Source organism: Ictidomys tridecemlineatus, chromosome 15, assembly GCF_052094955.1.
Source record: "Ictidomys tridecemlineatus isolate mIctTri1 chromosome 15, mIctTri1.hap1, whole genome shotgun sequence".
Classification (NCBI taxonomy): Eukaryota; Metazoa; Chordata; class Mammalia; order Rodentia; family Sciuridae; genus Ictidomys; species Ictidomys tridecemlineatus.
This window is the reverse complement of record NC_135491.1, coordinates 31,629,617-31,653,471: the sequence shown is the minus strand read 5'-3', so window position 1 is coordinate 31,653,471 and position 23,855 is coordinate 31,629,617. Positions and strand designations below refer to the sequence as shown.

General features: G+C 40.5%; 1 protein-coding gene across 6 annotated transcripts in view; it reads left to right on the top strand.

Annotated features, from left to right (window-relative positions):
* The window catches only part of Tox3 (TOX high mobility group box family member 3), a 105,185-nt gene that overhangs the window by 3,835 nt on the left and 77,495 nt on the right, over positions 1-23,855 (top strand). The window lies entirely within an intron of this gene.

The window sequence follows — 23,855 nt, the reverse complement described above, 5'->3', positions numbered from 1 at the left end:
AAAAAAAGTATGTTTTTGCCCTTTCTTGTTTTAATGACCATCTGGGAAACTTTGGAAGGAACACGGAGCTCTCGGCTCCAGGCGTAACAAGTGAAAAGTTAGCGCTTATCTTTAAATTTATTTACAAACCGTGAATAATAGGGTTTCATTCATTTCTCTCTTTAACAAATGACCAGAGTCCTTTGTATAAATTATATGTGAGTGTATTATCTTTACATTCGGAGTATATGGATCCTTTTTAAATGTCAGAGCTCATGAAAGTGTACTCTGTCTATGGAGAATGGATGAAAGAGTTTTGAGGGTTCAAAAGTCATTGCAAGTAGGAGAATAACTTCAAATAAAATATAGCCAGGATCATTAAAATCAGTTAATAATTCATGAACCAGCCACTGATGTATAAACTTAAAGTCATCTCTATTTTCTAAGGGCTAATTTCCATTTTAATTTCAAGTGGAAAATCTACTGTTTGAACATTTCTTTCTGTGATGTGGCTAACAAATTAAACTAAAGTCTATATGTTTAAAAAAATTCTTTATTATATGATTCAAGTGAATTGGTGACCCACTGACAATATATATGGAATTTCTTTCCCTGGGTTCAATTAATTTTCTCACCAGTAAGAAAATAATATGTAAAGTATCAATTAGCATACAGTTGTTGGAAGTCTGCCACCCCAAAATAAGATTTGTGTTTTGAATGTGGGTGTAGGTGAGGTAGAACTATATAGTAGGTTAATGATAAACTTGGATTAAATTCTACTAGCTTTTTCCTTCATATTTTGGGGGGTTTTCTTTTCCTTTCCAAATATGGCTATTGTTTTCTTATCCTTAATGATGATTAGTCCTTTGTTGTTTTTTACTCAGCCCCAAATCTTCCTTTAATATTATTATATGTATTATTTATTGATCATTCTACTTAATTAAGACATTCCAGTGTTGGAGCTTTGACTCCACCTTATAGGGGCTCTACCTTGGTTAGCTGAAAGAGTAAGAGAAACTGAAAGGTAATTTGTCATTTGTCTATTTTCCTGGGGATCATGGTTCAAAGTGAGAATACATTGAGAGGAATTTGATGGAACCTCTTCTTAGACTGATATCTTAAACTAGCATAAGAATTAATTGCTTCATTTCTGGAGGTGTTGAATTTTGAGAATAGGTTGAGATATTTCCATATCTTTCCATACAAGATATTGAAGCCATGTTGTGGAAGAGAAATAAGGTTTCTCTAAAGACCTTAGACCAGGGGTCTTGCACTTAAATGTCTGTAGGGACAGCCAGTTAAACTATAAGGATAGAGTTTGTGGCCGAGTGGAGAACATGCCCCACTTAAAGGGGTGGCCTTGTTTTATCATTAGTAGATTGTTGCCAACATCTGGGCCCAGTATCTCCACATTTTCTAGTTTGTCTTTTCAAGAGAATGACAATCTGAATTTTTATATGAAATATTCCAGATTCTAAATGTTGGCAGTAAATTAACAAATAATTAAAATCCTTACATGGAACCCTCAAAACATGCTTTTTTGTGTTACTTCTTTGAAACTCTTGTCTTACAAATTTATATGCAGATGAGAATTCAAAGATGAATTTTTATAAGTCATTTGTGGTTTATGTTCAACATGTGGGCAGTTCTGCATTCAACTCTGTGGACACATGAATGGGTGGAGTAGAAATTTGTGATAGCTCTAAAGACGACTAGACTTATGGCAGAGTGGTTGGATTCAGGTTAGTACTTGGGTTCTTCTAGAACTTTGGCAGGACCTAAGCACTATGGATCTGGGTTCCCCTCCACATTTGTGTCAAATATTGAAATACACCTGTATCCTCCATTTAACATGATATGACATGACCCCATACCTGAGTTGGTCAGCTGACTTATGTCAGTGTGTGGACACTTGATTTTGTATTTATTCGTTTTCATTTTATGGTTCTTTGGTTCTGCTTGCCTCATTCATTTTCTTCTTCACATTTTACACATTTTTGTAGGCCCTCGAGAAGCTTGCAGTTTGGTCAATTGTGACTGATAGATAAAATGGCCCTGTTGCCACTAACTAGAGATCTACAAACACCCCAGTTGGCTCTTCCAAAGAGGGACATGGTGATGAAAAATGCCGAGTCTGGTAGAGACAAGCATATGGTTAGCCATAGAAAATTAATTTTTAGTCATGTTAGATGGAGGCAATGAGTGTATGTGGTCACCATGTTCAAAGTGTGTGTTCATATTTGAAGAACCAGCTCCTTCAGGACACAGTCTCAACTGGATGCTGGATCTGCTTGATGACTTGTTTCATTTTATTTTTAAGTATATATTTTTTTAATCCCAATTAGTTGTCTGTGTCTAAAAAATCTTTGTATGTAAGTCTGGATTCCAGCTTTTTTTTTTTTTTTTTTTTTTTTTTTTTTTTTTTAGAATTAATCATAAAATTGGCAATAGTGAACCTGCATCCCTGGGTGGCGACATCTGCCGGGGGCCCTTCAGATGGGCATGCAGACTGCTGTAGTTCACCATGATCTCTACTTTCTCTTCTCCTGCTCAGCCCTCTGTGTGCCTCTCAGGTCTTGGGAGCCATTGAGTTTGAAAACTTTGATTAAAAGAGATGAAAGTAAGCTAGTAACAAATGATGCTGAAACCTAGTGAAAGGAGGTTACTGTCACTGGAGAAATTACAGTCCAAGTGCACTTTGTAGGTAGTACCATGTGATCATTTTATAGAAGTCACTTCTCAAACTTCGTCATCCACAAGAACCACCTGGAGAGCTTATTATAATGCATACGTTTGGACTTTACTCCTAGAGATTCTGATTCATAGGTCTGGGGTGGGGCTCCCAGGAGATGCTGCAGGTGTGGGACTGGAGCCTATGTTCTGAGGAGCACAGGGCAGAAGGCCTTCCACGGTAAGGTACACTTTGCTTTTTGTGTGTTCCTAGGTTAGAATGGCTTGGGTTGAAGATAACAGAGAACCCAACAGAGCGATGTAAACTACAGACATTTGTTTACTTACAAAGAAGTCTCTAGGTAGGCAGTCTCAGGTTTTTTGCATGGTTCAATCAGGCCTTGAAAGAGGCCTCTGATCTCTTTATTCTCCCAACCTTGGAGTTTCAGCACTGTCCTGAAGCCAGTCACAAGTTGGCTACTGCAGCTCCTGGCATCACATGCTCACCTAATAGTGCACAAATCAGGAACAGGACAGTGGTGGTAGGGGCGGTGGTAGCATCGCTTGTCAAGAAGCAACAGCTTTCCCATTAGATTCTCTCTTTTATGTTATTGATCAGAAGAGGGTCGTGTGACCACCCTAGGACACTCATATTGGTAAAGGGGAAGGAGATTTCTGTGATGGGTTTAGACCAATCCCACATCATTCCCTGGGGTTGAGCCTTGCCACATGAGCATAATTAGTGTCATGTTCTATTGGCAAGAAGAAGGCTGTTGGAAAGACAACCAGCAGTGCCCATTGCTTTATGTGTTTGAAGAATTGTTGATGGGCCCGTGGTTTGGGTGTAAGTTGTCCTTTGTAAAGATGGATCAGTATAGAGCCCCACCAGAGCTAGGGAGACTACCTAGGAGGTCATTACCCCACCAGGTAAAGTCTGAGAAGGATTTGAACAGGAAGGTGTGAATGTGGCTACCAGGGAGAGGAAGGTGGTCGATGGGACATCTCTGTGCCTTGGGAAGAGAGAAGGGAGATGGAGATGATTAGGGTGTTCCAACTTGGGCCCTAGATGAATGGTAAGACCTTGAGCAGAAACAAAGAGATTAGACAAGAAGCTAGTTTGGAGAGATAAAGCTGACTTTGGATATTTTGGTGGAATATTCCCAGAGAGACATGTACCAGGTTATTCTCGAGAGAGATCAGAGATGAGGAATCAAAGTTGGTCTTCTTGTATGCAGTCAAGTGATGAAAATGGACTTTCATCCTTTTAGATTAAGGAAACGGGAGTTCAAGGACATATACTTGGTCTTGAGGATTGGTATAATTTTGGAGATAATATGTGGAACTCAGATTATTTGGAAAACCTACTGCACTGTTAAAATAATGGTATAAACTATATAATTCTTAACAGTTATTTGGAAGAAACATTTTTTTTTTTGCTGGGCTGGGAATTGAACCCAGGACATTATGTGTGGTAGGCAGGTAATCACAGAGCTATATCCCTAGCCCAGGAAGCATTCTTAAATGATAATTTTAAATGGGAATGATGCAGAATTTGCAATAATATAATTTAAAACAGTCATAGACATTTATGAATGAAAATATTTAATATTTTTCTTTATGTAAGAGGTAAATTTTAAATTGGATTTTGTGAGATGTTATTTATGCCCTCAGTATCTTAGAGAATCTGTTTCAAGTGTGGTTAATAAGGAGGGACAGAACTGAGGTTCTGGCTCAGTGGTAGAATGCTCACCTGGCACATGTGAGGCCCTGTATTCAATTCTCAGCACCACATAAAAATAAATAAAATTAAAGGTAATTGTGTCCAACTTTAACTAAAAAATAAATATTAAAAAAAAAAACTAAGGAGGGACAGGATTTTTGCTAAAGTATGCTTGTAAATTTAAATATGTTTTGAATGTAGTTTCAGGACACTTAGAACCTTGTTCAAAATATAGGAAGTAGAGGCAATTTATCAAGGTCTGCAGGAGCTTCTGACAGGTTTTATCTTCTCCTGTTGAGGCAGATCATTTCATTTTCTTTGTTTTCTGGGTTTGTGTTCTTAATCTTCCTTAGGGATGCCATGTTCTCTTAAATATGTTCCAGGCTTATGTGAAGCCTTTCAGTCATTTGAAAATGGTCCTTCTTGTACGACTAGCATTCTCTTTCATCTTAATTTTGGTTTGTTTATAAAAGAATAATTTGGATGTCTTGATAATCTATAAGTCAAACAAATTGGCCATTATCAGGATGCATTTGGATTTTACTCTAAACACATTTTTTGAGTGATGTAGACTCCTTCACTTGGAGGTGCTGGATTTTAAGCTTGGCCCTTCAATTCCACATGTGGCATGTTTAATGTGACCTTATCTACAGTGACCAAATTGTTTATATAGAAGGATTGTGTTAAAAGGTAATGATGATGGAGGTGAGTTTTCAAATCCAAATTGCCAACCTGACTTGAAAACTTTAGTGAAATATGTATGCTTGGTTGGAAGTTGATTTTTCTTGAAAAAAGGATGAGTTATATCTTGGAAGTATTATAGTAGTTAAAAAATACAGTAGATTTGTTTAAGAGTTCCTTGATGTCTTTAACAAGCACCTCAGCATTTAATAATTGGTTTATTTAAAACATTATAGCGAGAAAGCTTAATGGAGAAGTGGTTAAAATAGTTGTATAGTTAAAATTGCTTTTGGTTGCAAATGAGAAGATGTCGTCCAACTGAGTTAAATACAACAGGGATTGTAAGTTTTGTTTCAAGCATAGCTGGATCCAGAGTCTCAGTGGCTGTTAAGAGACTTCCTGTATCACCTCTGCTTGCTTCTCTTTGGCTTCTTCATCAGCGAGACTGACCTCAGGTGGTGGGAAGATGTCCAGCAGCTGCTCCCGGTCACATTCACACAGCTCAGCTCCCCAAGGAGAACTCTTTCTTGCTTGTTTCAACAACTTCTCTACATCAAGTTCCATTGGATAAACTTGGTCCCATGTCCTGCCATCTCAGGAGGGGGTTGATAATGTCATCCCTAGGAAGCCACGTGGGCTTCAAATAGGGAACCTTCAGTCATAATGATGAAAGTAGGTACAGAGTAGGAAAAAAAGTCCAATTAAACTACAAACTTCAACTGAAGCTTGATTTTTTTCTTTTTTTTCTTTTTGGTACTGGGGATTGAACCCACTGGTGCTGAGCTACATCCCCAGTTCTTGTTATTTTTTATTTCGAGACAGGGTCTCACTAAGTGTCTCACTAAGTTGCTGAGGCTGGTCTTGAACTTGTGATCTTCCTGCCTCACCCTCCCAAGTCTCTGGGATTATAGGTGTGCGCCGTCATATCCGGCTGAAGCTTGATGCTTTTGAAGATATCTGAGGATTTGCATGATGCACGCATATTATGTTAGGAAAGAACTTCCTTTGGGGGCAGAGATTAGATGTGGTCTGTCTTCAAGAGACCTCTAACTTGACTTGGGAGCAGATATATATGTATGTGTTCATGAACTATGTGTGCGTGTGTGTGGATGTGTATATAACAGAGAAGTTGATTGCCTGAAGCTAATGATGGTGTAAGTAAAAGTCCCCCATGAGCGGGTGGGATGAGGAAGAAGGCCATGCAGGGATGTTCTGGTCATGAAAGTTTAGAGGAGAGAGCGAGAAAAGGAATTCGGGACAGGATTTGCTGTGAGCATAACATCTGAGCAGAAGTCCCGTTAGAGGCCTGGGCAGGATGGTCCTATGGAATAATCTCTGGAGGTGAATTTTTGTCTTCCCATGGCAAGAGGTACGGTTGGTGAGATCAAAATGTGGAGACACTAGAATGTCTGGCCAAAGAGCCAAGCTTTTCCTCAGTAGGTGCTAGTAAAGTGTATGAAGACTGTAAATAAAAGGGAGTTAACCTTTCATTGATGGCCGGAAAACCCTTCTTTGAGATAATAGGGAAGAAAGGAGATCGCTGAAGATTTATGAATATATATGTGAAGTACACACATCCTATAATATTTATACAGAAAAGATGCCGGGGAAGGAGTGGGAGGAGGGCTGGAGAGGGGAATGAGTACAAATGGTTGTGGACATTGATTGACAAGCCCAAGATCTATCCCACTCTCTGCTCCCGTCTCATTTCTTAGCGCTGCTCCCTCCATTCTTGTCTTGTGTGCCTTAACCTCTCCACCCTTTATCCAGTTGTTTTGCACTTACTGGTCACCCCTGTCTGAATCCTTTTCTCCCAAGATCTTCACTTGGCTGGTGGCTCCTCAGCAGTAAGGTCTCAGCCAAATGTCTCCTTCAAGTTTGGCCTCACCATTTAAAAATATTTCAGTCTCTACAATATCCTTTTCCCCTCCCTCCAGTTACTACTTCTCTACCCACATCATTTTATTCATGGCATGTGTCCCCAGTTCAATATTTTGTTTGTTCATTTATGTGCTTCTGCTTTATCTCTTTGCACTGGAGCATATACTTCATGAGGGTGGGACTGGATCTACTTTAATGACCAAGGCCCAGATATCCAGGGCAGTGCTGGGTACACAGAAGAAAACGTGATAAAGAGTGAAAAGGAGATGAATAAAAACATCATTGAATCAACGTGTGGGACCTAACCATGTGTCAGACACCTCTAGGCGATGCACAGGAAGGGAGCTGTGAAAAGTCACTTGTCCTACTTTTCAGGGTCCATTTTCAAGGCTTTTAAGTTAGAATTTTATTTTTAATTTTCATAACAGTATTTCATGTGTTGGTGGCAGGAATAGAGTCATGGGTGTGAAGATGGCTTCAGGGTAGGTCTTGCCTGCAGGGGAGTGAGAGAAGAACAGGAGAGAAATGAGTAAAGAAGTTTTCAAAGTGACTGAGTTTAATCCAAGTATCTGGGTTGGTGAGGAAATAGTCAAGGAAAGGGAGGCCAAAAAACCCAGACTGGAATAGCCATGGCCTCAATGTTGTGGACGTCCGAAGTCTAGAGGGAAGTGATCCAGGGCTGCTAGGAGGGTCCCTGAGGGATTGGGGGCCCACACTGCTGCTAGCTACCTTGTGATTGTTGTCCTCATGGTTCAGGACTGGGCTCCAGTTGTTTGTGGTCCAGCCAGCAAAAAGGAGGGAGGTGGTCTACGTTAAATGGAAGGTTCTAGAAGGTGCCACATGATTCTTTGCTAATATCTCACTGGCCAGAGTGAGTCACAGAGCCACATCTGTGACTGCTGGGCTCCCAGGAAATGCAGTCTGTGGTGCCCCTGGCCATGTGCCCATTTTACATACGCCATTCCTGTGGAAGGAGTGAGTGATAGGAATGGACCCTTCCTGGGTTATCTACAAGTTTGTGATTTTTGTGTACAAACAGCAGTGGTCTATTTTTTTCCCCCTAAAGTTTAATGTTTTTTACTTTCAATTTGCTTCTTGGAAAAAATCCTTCTTTGGTGAGAAAGATACACTGTAATAAGTCTGATATCTTTTTAGTCCTTTCTTCAGTTTGGGGATTTTATTTTGGGCATGCTTAAAATACCCAGTGATTTATGTTCTTTGTAGAAACTGCAAATCATTATGCCCTAATTTTAATTGAATACCTATATTTGAGGCCCACATTTCTCTTCTTTTCAAAACTCATCTTGAATTTTTATAGCGCTGTTTCTCAAGTCTTTAACTATTGGGGACAAAGTTTGAGAAATTTTTTTTTTTAAATTAGATATTTATTTTGAAAAATTTTGATCAAACCCAATTTACCCCTGACTCCTCACGTCCACATGTCCATTGAGAGAATCTTCTTCACTACAAAACCCCCAGTCCCCTGTGTCCCTTTGCCTCATGCAGTCTACTGGCCCTTTCGGTTAGCCCTTGATTCTTCCTGCAGCCTTCACTATGAGAAGATGTCGGCTGCCCTGGCCTCTACCCAACCTCCTCTCACTGCCTTCCTCTTGCTCTGTATTTTGTAGCCTTCAGGGAAATTCTTGGTTCTCCACTTGAGGGCAGCTGAACTTGTTGCTGTCTGCCCTGGGCCCTGGCTGCCCTGATTTATTCGTTCATTATCTCGGACATTCTCCACAATGGCTAGTTCAAGTCCCCACTGTCTTTACTTCCCAGGCCAACCAGCCCTCCCCTTGTTCCTCCGCGGAGCTCTGGAGGAATTTAATATTATCTGCCATGAATCTCATTGGTCATTCTCCCTTGTCCAGAGCTCTTTTGTCCAGACCCATGGGAAGGACAGCTCTAATCTTTGGAATAAATCCTTCCAACAATGTTGTCTATTCTTTCCTGACTCTCCCATGTTCTTGGTTCCCCTGACAGTACCCACCTCTCCTGGCTCGTGCTTTTCTACTTTCAATGTTCCTGTTGCTTAACTGGTACAGTGGTGTTTGCCTGTAATTCCAGCAACTCAGGAGGCTGAGGCAGGAGGATTGCAAGTTTGAGGCCAGTCTCAGCAATTTAGTGAGACCCTGTCAAAATAACAAAGGGTGGGGATGTAGCTCAGTGGTAAAGCATCCCTGGATTCAACCCCCCAGTGTGTGTGTGTGTGTGTGTTTATATATATATATATATATAAAAGTTCCTGTCTGCTGTTTTCTGACCTCCACTATAGATTTTTGCCCTCAGAATGCTACCTCACCCGTCCCGATTTTTGCTCTTTCCTCACTCTGTTCTCATAAAATGTTCATTTATTTCAGTTTTTCCCTTAAATGAATGCAAAATTAATTACCACAAATGGAAAATCCCATGGCTTTTCACGTACAGGGGGAAAAAAAAATCCTAAAGATAAACACAGGGGAGTAAACAAAGTTTTTGAAATCTCACTGGAGACCTTGCTTGCCCAAGGCTCTGCTCTGTGTTTGTTGAAAGGGGAGATTTGCAAGTGTTAGGAGGCGCTGAAGATGTGTTAGCACTAAACTGAGACTTGGTCTTTGATTTTATCTGGCCTTGAAAAGGAATTTAGAACAGAATGGCTTTTTCCAGATGTGGTGAAAGGTGCTTCCTTCCCTTCTCTTCCCTTACCTCCTAGAGCAGAGTGCTTCTCAGACTCCAGTGTGTTTACCAGTCACCTGAGGACCTGGAAAACATGCACATAGTAGGTACCATGCACATAGTAGGGAGCCTGAGAGTGGGGATTACTAACAGGTCCTCAGGGAGCTGATGTGGCCACATATGTAGCAAGAGAGCCCTAAAGAAAGGACCATCCGTGCTGACACTTGCCAAACTCTGTGGACCCCTCTTTCACATGGTCTCTCTGTGTCTTTCCCACCCAGGCCCCCTTTACACCCTATGGACCCCTTCTCTTCCTCCTAGTGTTGCTGGAACTGACTCCTAGCTCCTTGCCACACCAACCTCACCCACTCTTGCAGGAATGTGGAGTGCCTGTTCTAGGCCAGGTGCTGTTCTCAGCCCTGGGTTCAACCTTTTCTGATGACTCCGAAATTTCCATTCCTAGCTGGTCCCTAGGTGTCCCCCTGTGCCCATGATCTTGTTCCCTAATGTCCATCTGCATGCTTCTGGTGGCTTTTGCTGTGCCATCTTCTCTGCTGCATTCCCTCTTCTTCCAGGAACTTAAGTTCTCCTTCTAGAGCTTGACCCTCTTGCTCTTTTTACCTCTGCTTCCCCCCCGCCCCTTTTTTCATTTGTTTTGTGCCTTTAGCCATTCCCTTTCTGATGTTTGTAGTCGTTGTCTATGGCTATGTAATAAATCACCTCTGAATTTTGTGACTTAAAACATTTTGCTTATCATTGTGCAAGTCAGCAGTTTCGGCAGCATGCAGTGGACCAGTGATTTGCCTGTGCACTTTCTGGGTGTGTGCAGCCAGCTACAGGGTGGCCAGGAGGGTGGAGGCTGCTGGAGGCTGCTGGCTGTCAGGTGCCTTCATTTTTCCAGCCTCACCTCTGGCACTCTGTCCTGGGCGTGTTCTCCTGGTGGTGGTAGCATTTTGAGAGGGTGTGGATGTATCCAGGGCCTTGGATCTTAGAGACCCAGAAATGTCATCCTTTTCCTTCTACCACATTCTCTTGGCCAAAGCAAGCCACCAGGCCAGCCCAGATTCAAGGGGAGAGGAAACTCCTTCTATTTTGTGTTGGAAGGAGAGGCCAAATGACCTTACATCAGGGCATGGCTACAGAAAGGCAGGGAGCATGGTGGTCCTTTTCCAATTTTGGAGGTCCCAGGGCCTCAGAAATCCTCATCTCTTACATTTCTCCTGCACAGCGCCTCTACAGGCCGCCCCCACTGCTGGGACTGTCTTCAGTTCAAATCCAGCACAAGCCATATGTCAACCCACATGCCTCCCACCCCAGACTCCCCTTCAGGTGTACAGGTGCCACCCTCAATTAAAGGTGCAGAATCTTAAAATTAATACTGTTTTCTTGGCTTCTTTTGTTTCCTGGGAGCAGGGAGTCTTCATGTCTTCCTCATTTTCCCTTCAAATGCTCTCTCTTCTGCCTTGTTCCTGCTTCCATGATTCTCGTCCAGGCCGCAGGTTCCTCACTGCCTTTCCCTACTTGGAGTTTTTCTCGACTCCAGTTGCATCCTGCTTCCACTTTTGGTTCTCCTCCTAGAATCACCTCCACAGCTCATCGTTGTTTGTCGCAGAGCTTTCTCAGACCTGCCACCTCCGTGTTTTCACCCTCTCTTCCTATCACTGATATTGTTTATTCACAATTTTTTTCATATTGATCCACTTTCAAATTTATATTCCTATTGCATATGGCAGCCCTGTATTGCTTCGGTGTACAAAAATCACCCGTAAAATAAATGCACAACTATTTAAATTTTAAAAAAGGTTTATTTATATACCACTTCATTGAGTCTGGTATGCACGACAGATCTCGGGATCCCTGGCCCACCAGGTAAGTTGCCGTGTCTTCAGCTTGACGCTGCAGACCCTTCATATCTGGTGTCAAACTTGCTACATTAAGCAAAAACAAAATTCCTTAGTGAACATCTGGCGAATTTTCTTAAATGCTTGAGTTCTGCTCTGTGTCACAGTTGATGGCCATATAGATCAGCACCACATACTAGGATTTGCGCAAGAATCTTCCAGACCTCTCCCATCTGTTGTACGCTTCTTATCTTCTGCTGTCACTCTCCTACCTTTATTTTTTTGTATCTGTTCTTAAACATACTCATTGTTTTTTGAAAATATTAATTAGTTTTTTTCCCTTCTGCTTCCAAGGTTCATTGTTCATAAAAAAATAGCTTTTCTTGGCATAATATCCTTGCTCTATCTACATTATTTTATTTTTTGCAGCACTGGGGATTAAACCCAATGGTATTCTACCACTGAGCTACATTGTCAGTCCATTTTATTTATTTATTTTTTTCAGACAGGGTCTCGCAGAGTTGATGAGGCTGGACTGGAACTTGTGATCCTCCTGCCTCAGCCTCCTGAGTTACTGGGATTCCAGGCATGCGCTAGCCACTGTGTTGGGCTGGCTGCATTAATAATTTTTAAAATATTTTCTTTAATCCTGGTATTGTCATAACAGGTTTCTAATTGTCAAAGGAGTACAATCATTTGTTACGTCTTCATTTTTTTTTTTTTTTATGGCTTGTCTCAGTCCTAGATTCCTAGAAAACATTGGAGTCAGGACTATATAGCTTTGATCATTGTAGTCAGGACTATATAGCTTTAATCATAGTTTAGACACTTTGAAAATGCATTTTGAAGCAGGTGCAAGATGGCAGGTGGCAGATTTGCATTTCCCTTCTTCTGTTTCTCAAGCCTGCATGCTTGCTTGGAAAGGTGGGATTTGTGGATGATCCAAGTAGAAACCAAGTAGACGAAAACCAAGTCAAGTTGAAGGAATTCTACTGGGCTAATAAAAGTAAGGATAGTGATAACAGAAGTCAAAGTGAGAATGATGCGTGGGAGGGATCTAGAAGAATCTTCTATAAGGAAGAGGGACAAAATCCAGCATCCAGTTGTAAAGAAGCAAAATAGAAGGTTATGATTTTAAACACAAGGCCAATTTAACCTTAATGGATCCATCTGACAACAGATAACATCTCTTTGCTTGATGATAGTCACTAAGCAAAATGCACCATTGTAGCACGACCCATACATTAGCATTCAGCTTTCTGGGAAATTTATTTGCTGATGATAAATTTTGCCATCATCTGTAATTGTCGACACAGAATTTTTGTCAGAAATAATGGAAATAATGATCTTGAAGTTTCTGCTGCCCATCTTGCATTTTAAAAATCGGTTGCAAGAAAGAATGTTATTTCTGGTGAATGGCCTGAAGAAGATGCAGAGCACCCATTCAGCCGGATAACCTAATTTAATGAGAAGGTGCTGCCAGACCGAGAGCTGAATGCTCCTGGTGACATCTTGTACACCCAGCTCTACAGTTGCTTTTGCAGGATCTCTTTCCTTTATTGAATTGCACACCCAACAGAACTCACTTGGCATCTGGAGGAATCCTGAGTCGCCGCTTCATGTTTGTTTGTTGTGCTTAGAATGTAGCCCATCTCATCTCAAAATGTCCTTTTTAAAGGATGATTTTCCCGAGAATCTTCTTAGAAGACTGTAAGAAAAGAAAAGAATTCTGAAAAGAATCCACTTCATCTTATCTTGTGGGTATTATTAGTCTTGTCATTCTCATTTCTTCTTTTGCATTGGCTGCCAAGAAATTGGATTCAAACATGAAACCCATTTAGTAGCTGTCCAGGATGGTAGGATATGCACTCCTCTTTGTGGGTCATCTAGATTTCATTATTTTCTTTATTTTACATTCTTCTTGCCTTGATTCTTGCATTATCTACTCCTCTTTTAAAAAAATAAATATGCTTTTAAAAGTCACCTCAATCTTTCTGTGGAGATAGGCTATGAATAAATACTTGAAGTACTTATGAGTATAATGAATATGTTTGTGTAATGTCAAGGATACTTATATCTTTCTAAAAGGGAAATTTTCACATTAAAAAAAAAAAGAACTTAGTCTACTGTGTCAATATTGTAAAACTGAAAAACAAACTCTTATCCCTTCCTCTTCTAGTCTTTTTTTATAATTGGGATACAATTCTCAATTTATAGCACCTGCTGGAAGTTGTTTCTTACATTTCCCTCCAAAATTATAGAATCTATTAAAAGGGTAAAAATAGGGAAGTTGGTGCATTCTTCAAGTCTTTTAAGTTAACGTTTGAACTCTTGCCAGTCAAGAACTATTAGTTCTCGAAAGTAAATCTCATGACATAATTAGCCTCCATCTTAATTTACCTGAAGACTGTGCTAAGATGACCCTGACATTAGGAGCCCACACGTAAATTCCATGAACCATGAGTTGGCTCCCTAGTGATCCGAAAGAGTTTCATAACTCACTCAAAGAGTTTGTCCATTCAGGAAGTGCTACCATCTTGTCTTCAGGAAGTCTGCCTGGTGCTGTATGAGCCCTGCTCAAATTGAGACAAGCAGCTTTAATCTCTTATGAAACCAGCCACCCTCTTAGATTGCAGTAAAGTGACTCATGACAATGTAAATGTACTTTGCCGTTGACTTGGGGGTGGTCACTTTTTGTTTCTTTAACTTTCTGAATATTGGAAAACTTGACCTCAGTAATTTTGTAAAGCAGCCTAACTCATTCCTCCTTCGCTTGTTGTTGGTTCTGCTTATCTAAGGTTAGGCCTGGGTGATCCAATGCGTTTCAGTGACTCCAAATATTGAGCATTTGGCAGGCTGACAGGGTGTGAAGCAGAGGCCTTGGAACCAGGGTTCTACCACTTAGTGGCTCTGTGATCTCTAGCATGTTCTGGAGCCTCTTAGCGTCTTAGATTTTGCTCTGCGGTGCTGGAGAGACAAGACCAAACAAAACAGATCAAGTCGTGCCTCATAGCACTTACTGCCTACGGATTATTGATATACCTACTCCACGGGCTTATTGTGTATAATAAACAAGCTTACCTTCTTGAGAATTATAATAGTATTTCCAGCATAGAGTTTCTGTAAATATTGACATTAACTCTGCCAACTAAGCACTTCACTGATGTTAGGTTTTAGCACTAATATTATTCCAGTATATTAATTGTCATCCTAAGATTAGGTCAGTATCTTAACATATGGATAGATGGCTGTCCACAGACTATGGGAAAATCATCTTGCCTTAGAATACCCCAATATTTTACTAGAACTTGAAGGACTGAATTTGGAGGACTTTCACCTTGAGCACTGATAGGTGGAAACTCTGTTCTTTGTTTAATGTATGACTTGAGCAGGGTTTTTCACCCTTGACATTTTTGACACTTGGGGACAAATAATTCTTGGTTGTGGTAGGCTGTCTTGTGCATGGATGTTCAGCAGCATCCCTGGCCTGTACCCACTCGATGCCAGTATCACCACTTATGCCAGCAACACCACTTATGACAACCAAAAATGTCTATAGACATTGCCAGATGTCCTCTGGTTGAGAACCACCTTGCTAGAGGAGTATTTTCGAAAATTTTCTGATTTTGTCATTTAGAAAGGGCTAACCGCGATGAGTTATTCCTTTGTTACAAAGGGCACTTAACTAAATATAGGGCAGTTATTTCTCTAGGGCTTAAAGATGCTAAAAGGAGCCTCCATCACTATGTTCCTCAGAATAGCAAAGAAAGCCAGTGTTCATTCTAGGGAGTAGATGATCACCAAGGAAAGAGGTTCTTAGAAAGTTAAAATAATCCACACGTGTCTTGGCTATTTATTTATGTATTTAAATTTACAGAGCTGTATGATACACACTGGTTCATTAAAGGAAATAGTTGTTCATCAACTGACTCAATTAGAGTTCACTTATGTCCCTGGGTGCTTGAACTAACTCACAAAGCCATTTGGGATGAATTTTTACAACACCAACAATGACTGGTTCTATGTATTGATTATATTAGAATAAAAATAGGACTTAGATGACCAGGATTTGAATTTCTTGTCCTATTCTGACATTGGGGCTATACACTCAAGATGATGGATTTATGTGTTTGGTGGTTCCCGATGTTTTTGTTAGTTAATTTAAATTATTTATTGAAGTCTTAAGTCACATGAACCCCAACCTCCGATGTCATTCATTCTTTAAATAGTCACAAAGTGGCTGCTATGATTCTGTGCTATGGGGTGGAGGGCACTGAAATATTTTTTAAAAAATATTTTTAAATGTTGATGGACCTTTATTTTATTCATTTATTTCTATGTGGTGCTGAGAATCGAACCCAGTGCCACACACAGGCTAGGTAAGTGCTCTACCCCTGAGCCACAACCACAGCCCCAAGGCCTCTGAAATTGAACAGGCACTTTGGCCCCTTCACACTTTTGACTTCCAGGGGACAGTGAGCACATCTGCCTCATTTGCTGCCATGTCTCCAATCCCCAGAACTGTGCCTAGCATGCAGGTAAACCACAGTTACATAACTAGTTGCAAGATTTTATGCTAATATTTAGGGTTCTTTACTTATAAATTTCATAAGCTGATTCCATAGTTTGGGGACAATTGGCAGGTTGTCTTAAGCCCGCAGCAAAACCTTTAAAAGAACAAATCCCAAGCAAACGCACTGTGGGGGTCCAGTGTTTCCCCACAAGTTAATTGCAAAGCCTACCTGGTAGATTCCTCCCTTCCCTGCGGTTGGCACTGTGACGCTCTCTGTTGACTGCGCCTGGAATTCCCGGAGGAAAGGGAGATGCCGAAGACAACAGTGTCTCTCTGGCTCTGATCAGGGTTTTATTGTCAGGAAATCCCCCCTTTCAGGGACCTCATTGTCTGTATCCTCTAAACAACCCTCCCCCACCCCCCTTGCCCTGCCAGCCAATGATTTCAAGGCTTTATAGAAATGGAAAGTTGCTCTTCTTCTTAAAAAAAAAAAAAAGATCGGGGAGATAAAGTGATTAACACTTATTTTGTTCAGGAATCCATCTGAGCTACCATCCTTGAACACTCATTTGGCTTGTTGGAAGGGTAATCTCTTTCAGAAACATTGGACAGAATTGACCAATTCATTATGTATGTAAGTCTGCTTAAGAATGTTTGATTCACTGCACCCTCATCTCCTGGCTTCCTAATCTCCTGCCTTGGCTCTTCTGTTCTCTTTGAGTTTCTGCAACTCATTTCTACCCTGATTATTGAAGCTTTCCCTGGACATTCCAGGCCTGGTCGAATCTTGATGAATAGATTTATGGGGGGGGGGGGGAGAAATGCCATCCTCCTTTAGTTAGTTATTGATGGCCAAATTGTTCTGGGGTAATTAAACTCAGAGAACTACAGATTTAGGCAGAAAAGTATGAAATTACTTAAGCCAGTGGGAATGTTGAAGGATGTCTTAGAGGCAGTGGGGAATTCTTAGAAAAAAATAGCCACTTTGGACAATGTGGGCAGTTCCTGAACAGCTAATTATGAAAGATATATATTTAAAAAAAAATCCATTGAGTTCATCATGCGCATACCATTATGTGTACTGTTTAAAAACAGGAACAAATAATTGTAGGCATCTTTCAAGGGAATGTATCGTACTTTCTTTTTGTTTCAATTGCTCCTCCTCTTGGGTTCACCAGGCAGATTTCTAGTAAAGTATTATTGCCATCACCTGTCACAGGGAATGGAGGAAGTGGGCAAAATATAAAAATATTAGAAAATGTTGGAGGGAGTCTGCATGCATGCTTGTGTATGAGACAGTGCTCCTGTGGAGTTCCAAATGGCATAGAAGAGCAGCGGTGGAAGAAGAGCCCCTCTCTTAAATTATTGCCTTGGTATTTCTTGCCTCTAATGCAGTGAGACAAATTCGCAAATTTAGTAGCCATTCATAGGAAGTTAGTGTTTTCCCCCCCGGGTGCAGGAGGTGAAGTTACCGATGGTAGAATGCACACCTTGTAGCAGGTGGTCAGGTGCCTGTGGTAGAATATGATTGTATTATTTTATTATCTAAATGATAGGTAGGAACTGTGGACTCCAGATAAGTTTTCTTTTATTTCCTTTCTAGTAGGAGAGTTTTAGGGGGGAAAAAAAAAGGTCAAGGAAAGGAAAAAGGAAGAAAACAGAAAAATCTTCACAAACTAAGTAGATCTTTACTTACTAAAGGAACATGGATAACTATCTGCCCCCCAAAGTTATCATCCACTTTTGTGTTCGTCAGAAAGAATCTCAAGTCATTTTATTCACTGTGCCTGATTAGGTGCAGTGTAATGAACTAGAATTCTCAGGTCCTGAAAACATTTATTTATTTATTTACCCTAGTGGGGACTGAACCCAGGACTCTACATACTAGGCAAGTGCTCTAACACTTAGTAGCTACATCCCCAGCCTTTTTTCTTTTTTTTTCCCTCCATAAATGGTCTCCCTCAGTTGCCCAGGCTGGCCTCAAACTTGCCATCCTCTTGCCTCAGCCTCCCAAGTAACTGAGATATGGGAATATATCAATTACCATGCCCCGCCAGATTTATGATTTTAATGAATAAAACGAGTATTCTCCCCCACCGCCCTTCAGATGTCTTACCTTTCATATTTTTGAAAGGAAAATAGAATAAAGTAGGATTGTTTTTTTAAATTATTGCTCCAGCTGAGGACACTTTCTGGGAATTTTTACTGTCACTGGAAATCAGGGTGAATGGGCCAGGAAAAGGAACCAGCATCAGGAGTCAAGAAAAGATAGCCAATTGGGCTTCTCAGGAGACACAGAGAAGAGGGCTGAGCTCAGCTTTTGCCTGCCAAGATGCAGAAGTGAGGTCTTTTAAAAAAGAGCTAAAGCTCCGGTGTGCTTCAGCGTGCTGCTCAGATATTTCTCTTTTGGAAGGTGGCTGGAGCTGGGGTGAAGGACAGACTGGGTTAAGGCAAAGAAGGAGGAATGGTCACGTGCTTGGAACAAGAGTGAGTCCTTCTCAGCCCTCTGCGGGAAGGAGGACATAGATGTGTTCATTTCCTTTTATGTCTTGTTCAGTGAATGCCCAAATCTTCCCAATTCTCATTAAGAGACTTTGTGATTGTGTACACGTACCCGTGGTGATTGGAAATCATTTGCATTTACTGCTCCACACATGTAAATCATAGTAATTTGGGGAAGAAAGAATTGCAAACATCTAAAAAATTCATTTGAATGCATTTTCTCAAATTCCATTTTTAATATATCCATTTCTTTCAGGCAGTCTCTAATGTCTTATCAGAATTATTTTTTAAAACTGAAATAGACCACTTTTAGGCCCTATTGGATTCAGCGAGTTATTAAATTTCACATCTTCCAGGGTTTATTTTTTTTCTGATGCCATAGTTCAAGATAATGTTTTTTTAATACTACATGCAAAATTCCAGAGATTCATAATAGCTTATGACATCTTAATGTCCACAGTGACATTCCACTGGTCATATCCAACTGTGATAAACAGCTCTGTACTCTATAAAAGACGACAGTCACTAAGTAAATGCAGGAAAATGCAAACAGTCTCTCGATCTTATGAATGATGTTACAGATCCTGAATGTTAATTTTGAAGAAAACACATGCTTAAATTTAAAGTTTATGCTTTCAATTCATAGTCCTTTTATTCTTCCAGGAAAAAAAAAATATCAAGCAGCTATACTTTAAATGAATTTAATGAACTGCAAAGACTGACATTTTCACTATAAAAGTCACACTTCATTTAATGAGTAGTTAAATATTGATGCTATATTAAAATACAGGCAGAATAAAAATGGTGCAGTGGATTTCAAAATAGGAATTCAGGGTTCTTTTATGTTGAAAATTTCATGAACTGAAAAAAAAAGTACCATTTATCAAAATGTGTTCATAAACACAAATATTCCAGTGAAAATCAAATAGTAGCCTGCAGGATATACATCTCTGTAGATAAACTGAGGTTTTTCTTTTCACGGTTTTGATTCTGTCTGTCTTTGCTGCAAAGGGTCCCAGTGATGTTAAATGTGGTTCTGGTTTCCTTGGAACTAACCTACTTTGCATGAAAATTAAAAACAATGAGATGCTGATGTTTACTTTAGAAAAATAAGTGAACAAGGTCCTGTTCAATAAGAGTGAAAGCCACGGTGGCCACATTATCTCCTTGACCTCATCTAGGCCTGGCTCAGTCCTCTTGCCATGTACCTACCTCCCCTCTGTTACTTGGAAACTCCAAGCACACTCTGACCCAAGGCCTTGGGTTTCTTTCCCTTTGCCCCAGATCCCATTTTTCCCCCCTGTATTTCTTGTGACTTCTTCAGGTCTTTCCTTCAGCATCTTTTTATCAGAGATGCCTTCAAGACCACCCTTCTCCAAGAGTGTCTTCTTTCCCTGATACTCTGTCTTCGCGCTTCTCCTTCTCTAAGCACTTAGCATCACCAAGCGTAGTGTTCCATTTCATTTATCGCCTCTCTCCTCCATGATAGAACATGACTTCACAAGGGCAGGGAATTTTAGTTTAAAAAAATATTTTTTTGGTCTGTTTTGATCCTTGTTTTTATCCCTAGAGCCAAAGACTGTGCCTGCTCTGGAAGAGACATTCAAGAAGTATTTGTGCCCTGCATGTATACATGAAGTGGGTCTTAATGAATGAATAAAAGTGAGTTTTAAGGCCAAAGTTGGATTTGCAAAGGGAATGTGCCCTCTGGTAGCTGTAAACAGAGATGAGACCGTCAGGAGGTACTGGATTGTGGATATGGAGCCATCTGCACAGAAGGCAGGACCAGCTTGTTGCAGGTTATCTGGGACTCTCCTGGTTTCAGCACCAAAGATCTGCATTCTAGCAAACTGGGATGACTGGTCCCCCCCGGCACAGAGAACATATTTGAAGCCCTTAGGGATTATAGGAGTACAGGGATCACAGAGAGGTGTCACAGGTGGCAGAAGGATGCTACATGGCTACAGCTGACATGGCCTGTGTGTATGTCTGAGGGTCATGCTTATAGGAGAACCCCCTGAAGGAGGTGTCTGATGTAGTAGCTCTACTACAGCCGACCAGCTCTAGGGAATTGCAGGCCAGTTTTGTCCAAACTCCTAATTTTTCAAGGGAAAACAGAAATTTGGGTTTCTATGATATTTTTAATTTCTTAAATGCTAGCACTGATTTGAAACTGTGTAAGTATTACCTATGGTCTGTGGGCTGCCTTTGGCCACCTCTGCTGAATTTGACCCAGGCTTCCTAATTCATTAGGAGACAAGGCCTATGGACCTGGATTTTGGACACTGAAAGAGAAATGTAGCTATTGAGCATTTGTATTCTTTGGAGAAAAGAAATATCATGAGTAGCTTTAATAATAGGTTTTGGGTAGCTTACATGGCATACTATTAATATTTAGGGAGTATTTCCAGGAACTCTTAATTTCAAACTCAACAAGTCTAGAAGGTAAGTACTATGAATGTCTCAATTAACACATGAGGAAATGGAGGCAACTGAGATTAAATAAATTGTCCCAAGTCATAGGCTAGAAAATAGGTCTTTGATTCAAACATAGCAGGCTGGTTCCCGAGATTGTGTTCCAGTCTTCTCAAACTTCAGTGTGTATCAGAATTACCCAGGGGGATTATTAAACCTCACGTTGCTGGGCCCCACATTCCGAGTTTTAGCAGTTCTGGGTGGGACCCAAGAATTTGCATTTCTGGTAAGTTCCCAGGTGATGCTGATTTTGCTGTTCTAAATTGCAATTTGAGTACCACTGCTCGGAACCATCTGAAGGGACCAGGGATCCCTGGAGAAATGCCACTTGTATCCACCAGAGTTGTATATTCACAGTTGATCTCAATAGTCATACCTGCATATTTTGCGGATAACATTGTCCTGGGCACAGGTAGCCATAGACAAAGGCAAAGCATGAATGGGCATTGCCTTAGTCCATTTTCCATTGCTATAACAGAATACCTGATACTGGGTCATTTATGAAGAAAAGAGATTTATTTTGGCTTGTGGTTCTGGTGGCTAGATTTAGCAACTGCTTCTAGCAAGGGCCACATGCTGACTTCAGCTCATGGTGGAATGTAGAAGGGAGGCGAGTTTGTGTGGAAGAAAAGCATGAAAGTGAGAGGTGCCAGGCTCACTTTATAACAACCTGCTTTTTTGCAAGAACTAATCTATTCCTGTGAGAACAAATGCACTCTTGAAGAGAGCTAACTGCATCTCTCAAGAAAGACATTAATCCATTCACAAGAGTGCCCATGACCTAGTCCCCTCTCAGAGGCCCTACCTCCCAACACCTTTATGTTGACAATCAGATTCCAACATGAGTTTTGGCAGGGACAAACCGCAGAGGCATAAAAAGGGTTTTTACATAAAATGCAGCACTTCCTGCACCCCTGTGGTCCTATAGTTTTTTTTTTTTTTTTTTTTTTCAGATGAATACTGAAGACCTCTGTGTGTTTCCAAATATCTGGCAGAGAAAGCAGGGTTGGGGTGAGCTTGTGAAGGACTGGGGGAACCTAGGTGGTGCTGGCTTCTACCAGTAGTTGGATGTGGTTTGATTTTTAGCTCCAAAGATGTGTTTTCCAACCATATTGAATTACATAGAAAGCATTTTCATTCCATTTCTCGTTCAGTCTCTTAGTGCATCAGTGAGAAGAATCTCAAGTTTGGTGCCAATATGTCTTTAACAATACTCGCTAATCTCCCTTTTTAACAGAGAGATTGAGAGACGGAGGGATAGAGGTTGGGGGAGAATCTGCAGGACTCAGTTACAGACCCTCCTGTAGCTAAAAATTTGCTAGAATGAAATAGATCATTTTACTCTGACTGTATTTCTTTTGATAGTTATGTTCTATTTGTAGCAAGAAATACTAGTTTTCTACTTTTGATGTATACTTTCCTTTCATTAATGAAAATATGCACTTATGTTTATTCAAACGGCTGAATTGAAGAGAAATGTTGACAGTACTTTATCCATAATTCCAATATTCTAAATACTTTGACAGAGTTTTTCTTTTTTTTTTTTTTTTTTAAGTAAGTTTACAGTGTATTTGTAGCAAACCTCACCTGAAGTCATGTTAGGTCATATTTGTTCAGTTTTTATCTCCCTTTGTGTGAATATTCAGACAATTTTGCTGCAGAGATATCTGCCAGGGGTATTGTTCAATAGGTGGGTTCTGTATTACTTTTTATAAATCTTTAAAACTCTTAAATGCAAACCATTTCCATCCCCAAGATTTTGGATAAGAAGGAGTGTGGATGTACTTTAAATGACCAAATATGTGCAGGTGGTATATAAATAACTGAAATTGGCAGACACTGATTTAGAAGCAAGAGCTGTTATTTGAGATGAGTATATTAATGTGAGCAGAACAAACATAATGTCTAATAGGATTTTTCAGCTTTTGCTTGCATTAAGCCCCTGGTAATGGTTGCATCTGTATTTAGGGGGCAATGTACTATATTTTACATATGATAAGGTGCTAGCCCTGCTGCCAAGCCTGGTTTTTTAAAATCAAAATTTCTCAGAAAAAAATAATAATGTAGTACATTGCTCTGTTTTGTTGGAAAACCAAAGACATTCAATCAAGAACTAGTCTTCCAGGATTTATTTTTATCGCAGTAATTACGGCTCTACCTTTTATGTATTTTCATTGCATACAAGGCATGGGATGTCTCCATCCAGGGTCCCGTTTCCATTGCTCATTGGTGTCTTGTATTTGTGCCAATGACTGTTTTACCACTTTTGGTAAGAAGTCATGTCTGAGTCCTAAGACAATCTTCTCAGTGTGAAAAATGGCTAGTTGTCCAAATATCATGTCCCTTTCATCTTTTTCTCAGCTAGGATTCACTTCCCATCCCCATCTCCAGCAGAGCAACAGAAGAGATGGAGATGGTAGAGAATACTCAGATGCTCATAGAAGATTTAGTTTGGGGACTGGGGGCAGCCTCACTCAGGGAGCCAGGCACACTGGTGAGAGCTTTGTTACAACTGCCTATCTGAGAGTAAGACTTAATCCTTTGGTAAGGCTGGCTAATGCATCTTGGTGGGCAAATGACAGTGTATTTTATCAGTTTGATGAATGAACTAGCCCTTTACATTTCTAGCTTAAATAAGATGAAAGTGGTTGGGAATAACGAGGCGTCAATTTGAATGTAACATCGTGAGCTAATGTAGGTTTCACAAGCTTTAAACAATTTGCAGCCTCCAAAATATTTGTAGATAACAGAAGACAATTTGGCCCATCCATCTGTCCAGGACACTGAGTGCTCAAGGAGTTTGGTTTTACATAACTTGAGTGATGCTGGTCCTCTTTGATCTTCTTGGCAATAGTGGCCCTATAATTCATCCTCACTAGGAGGAAGGATTTTCTGATGACTGACATTTTGCCCTTCTGTCCCTTCTTCCAGCTTCTAAATC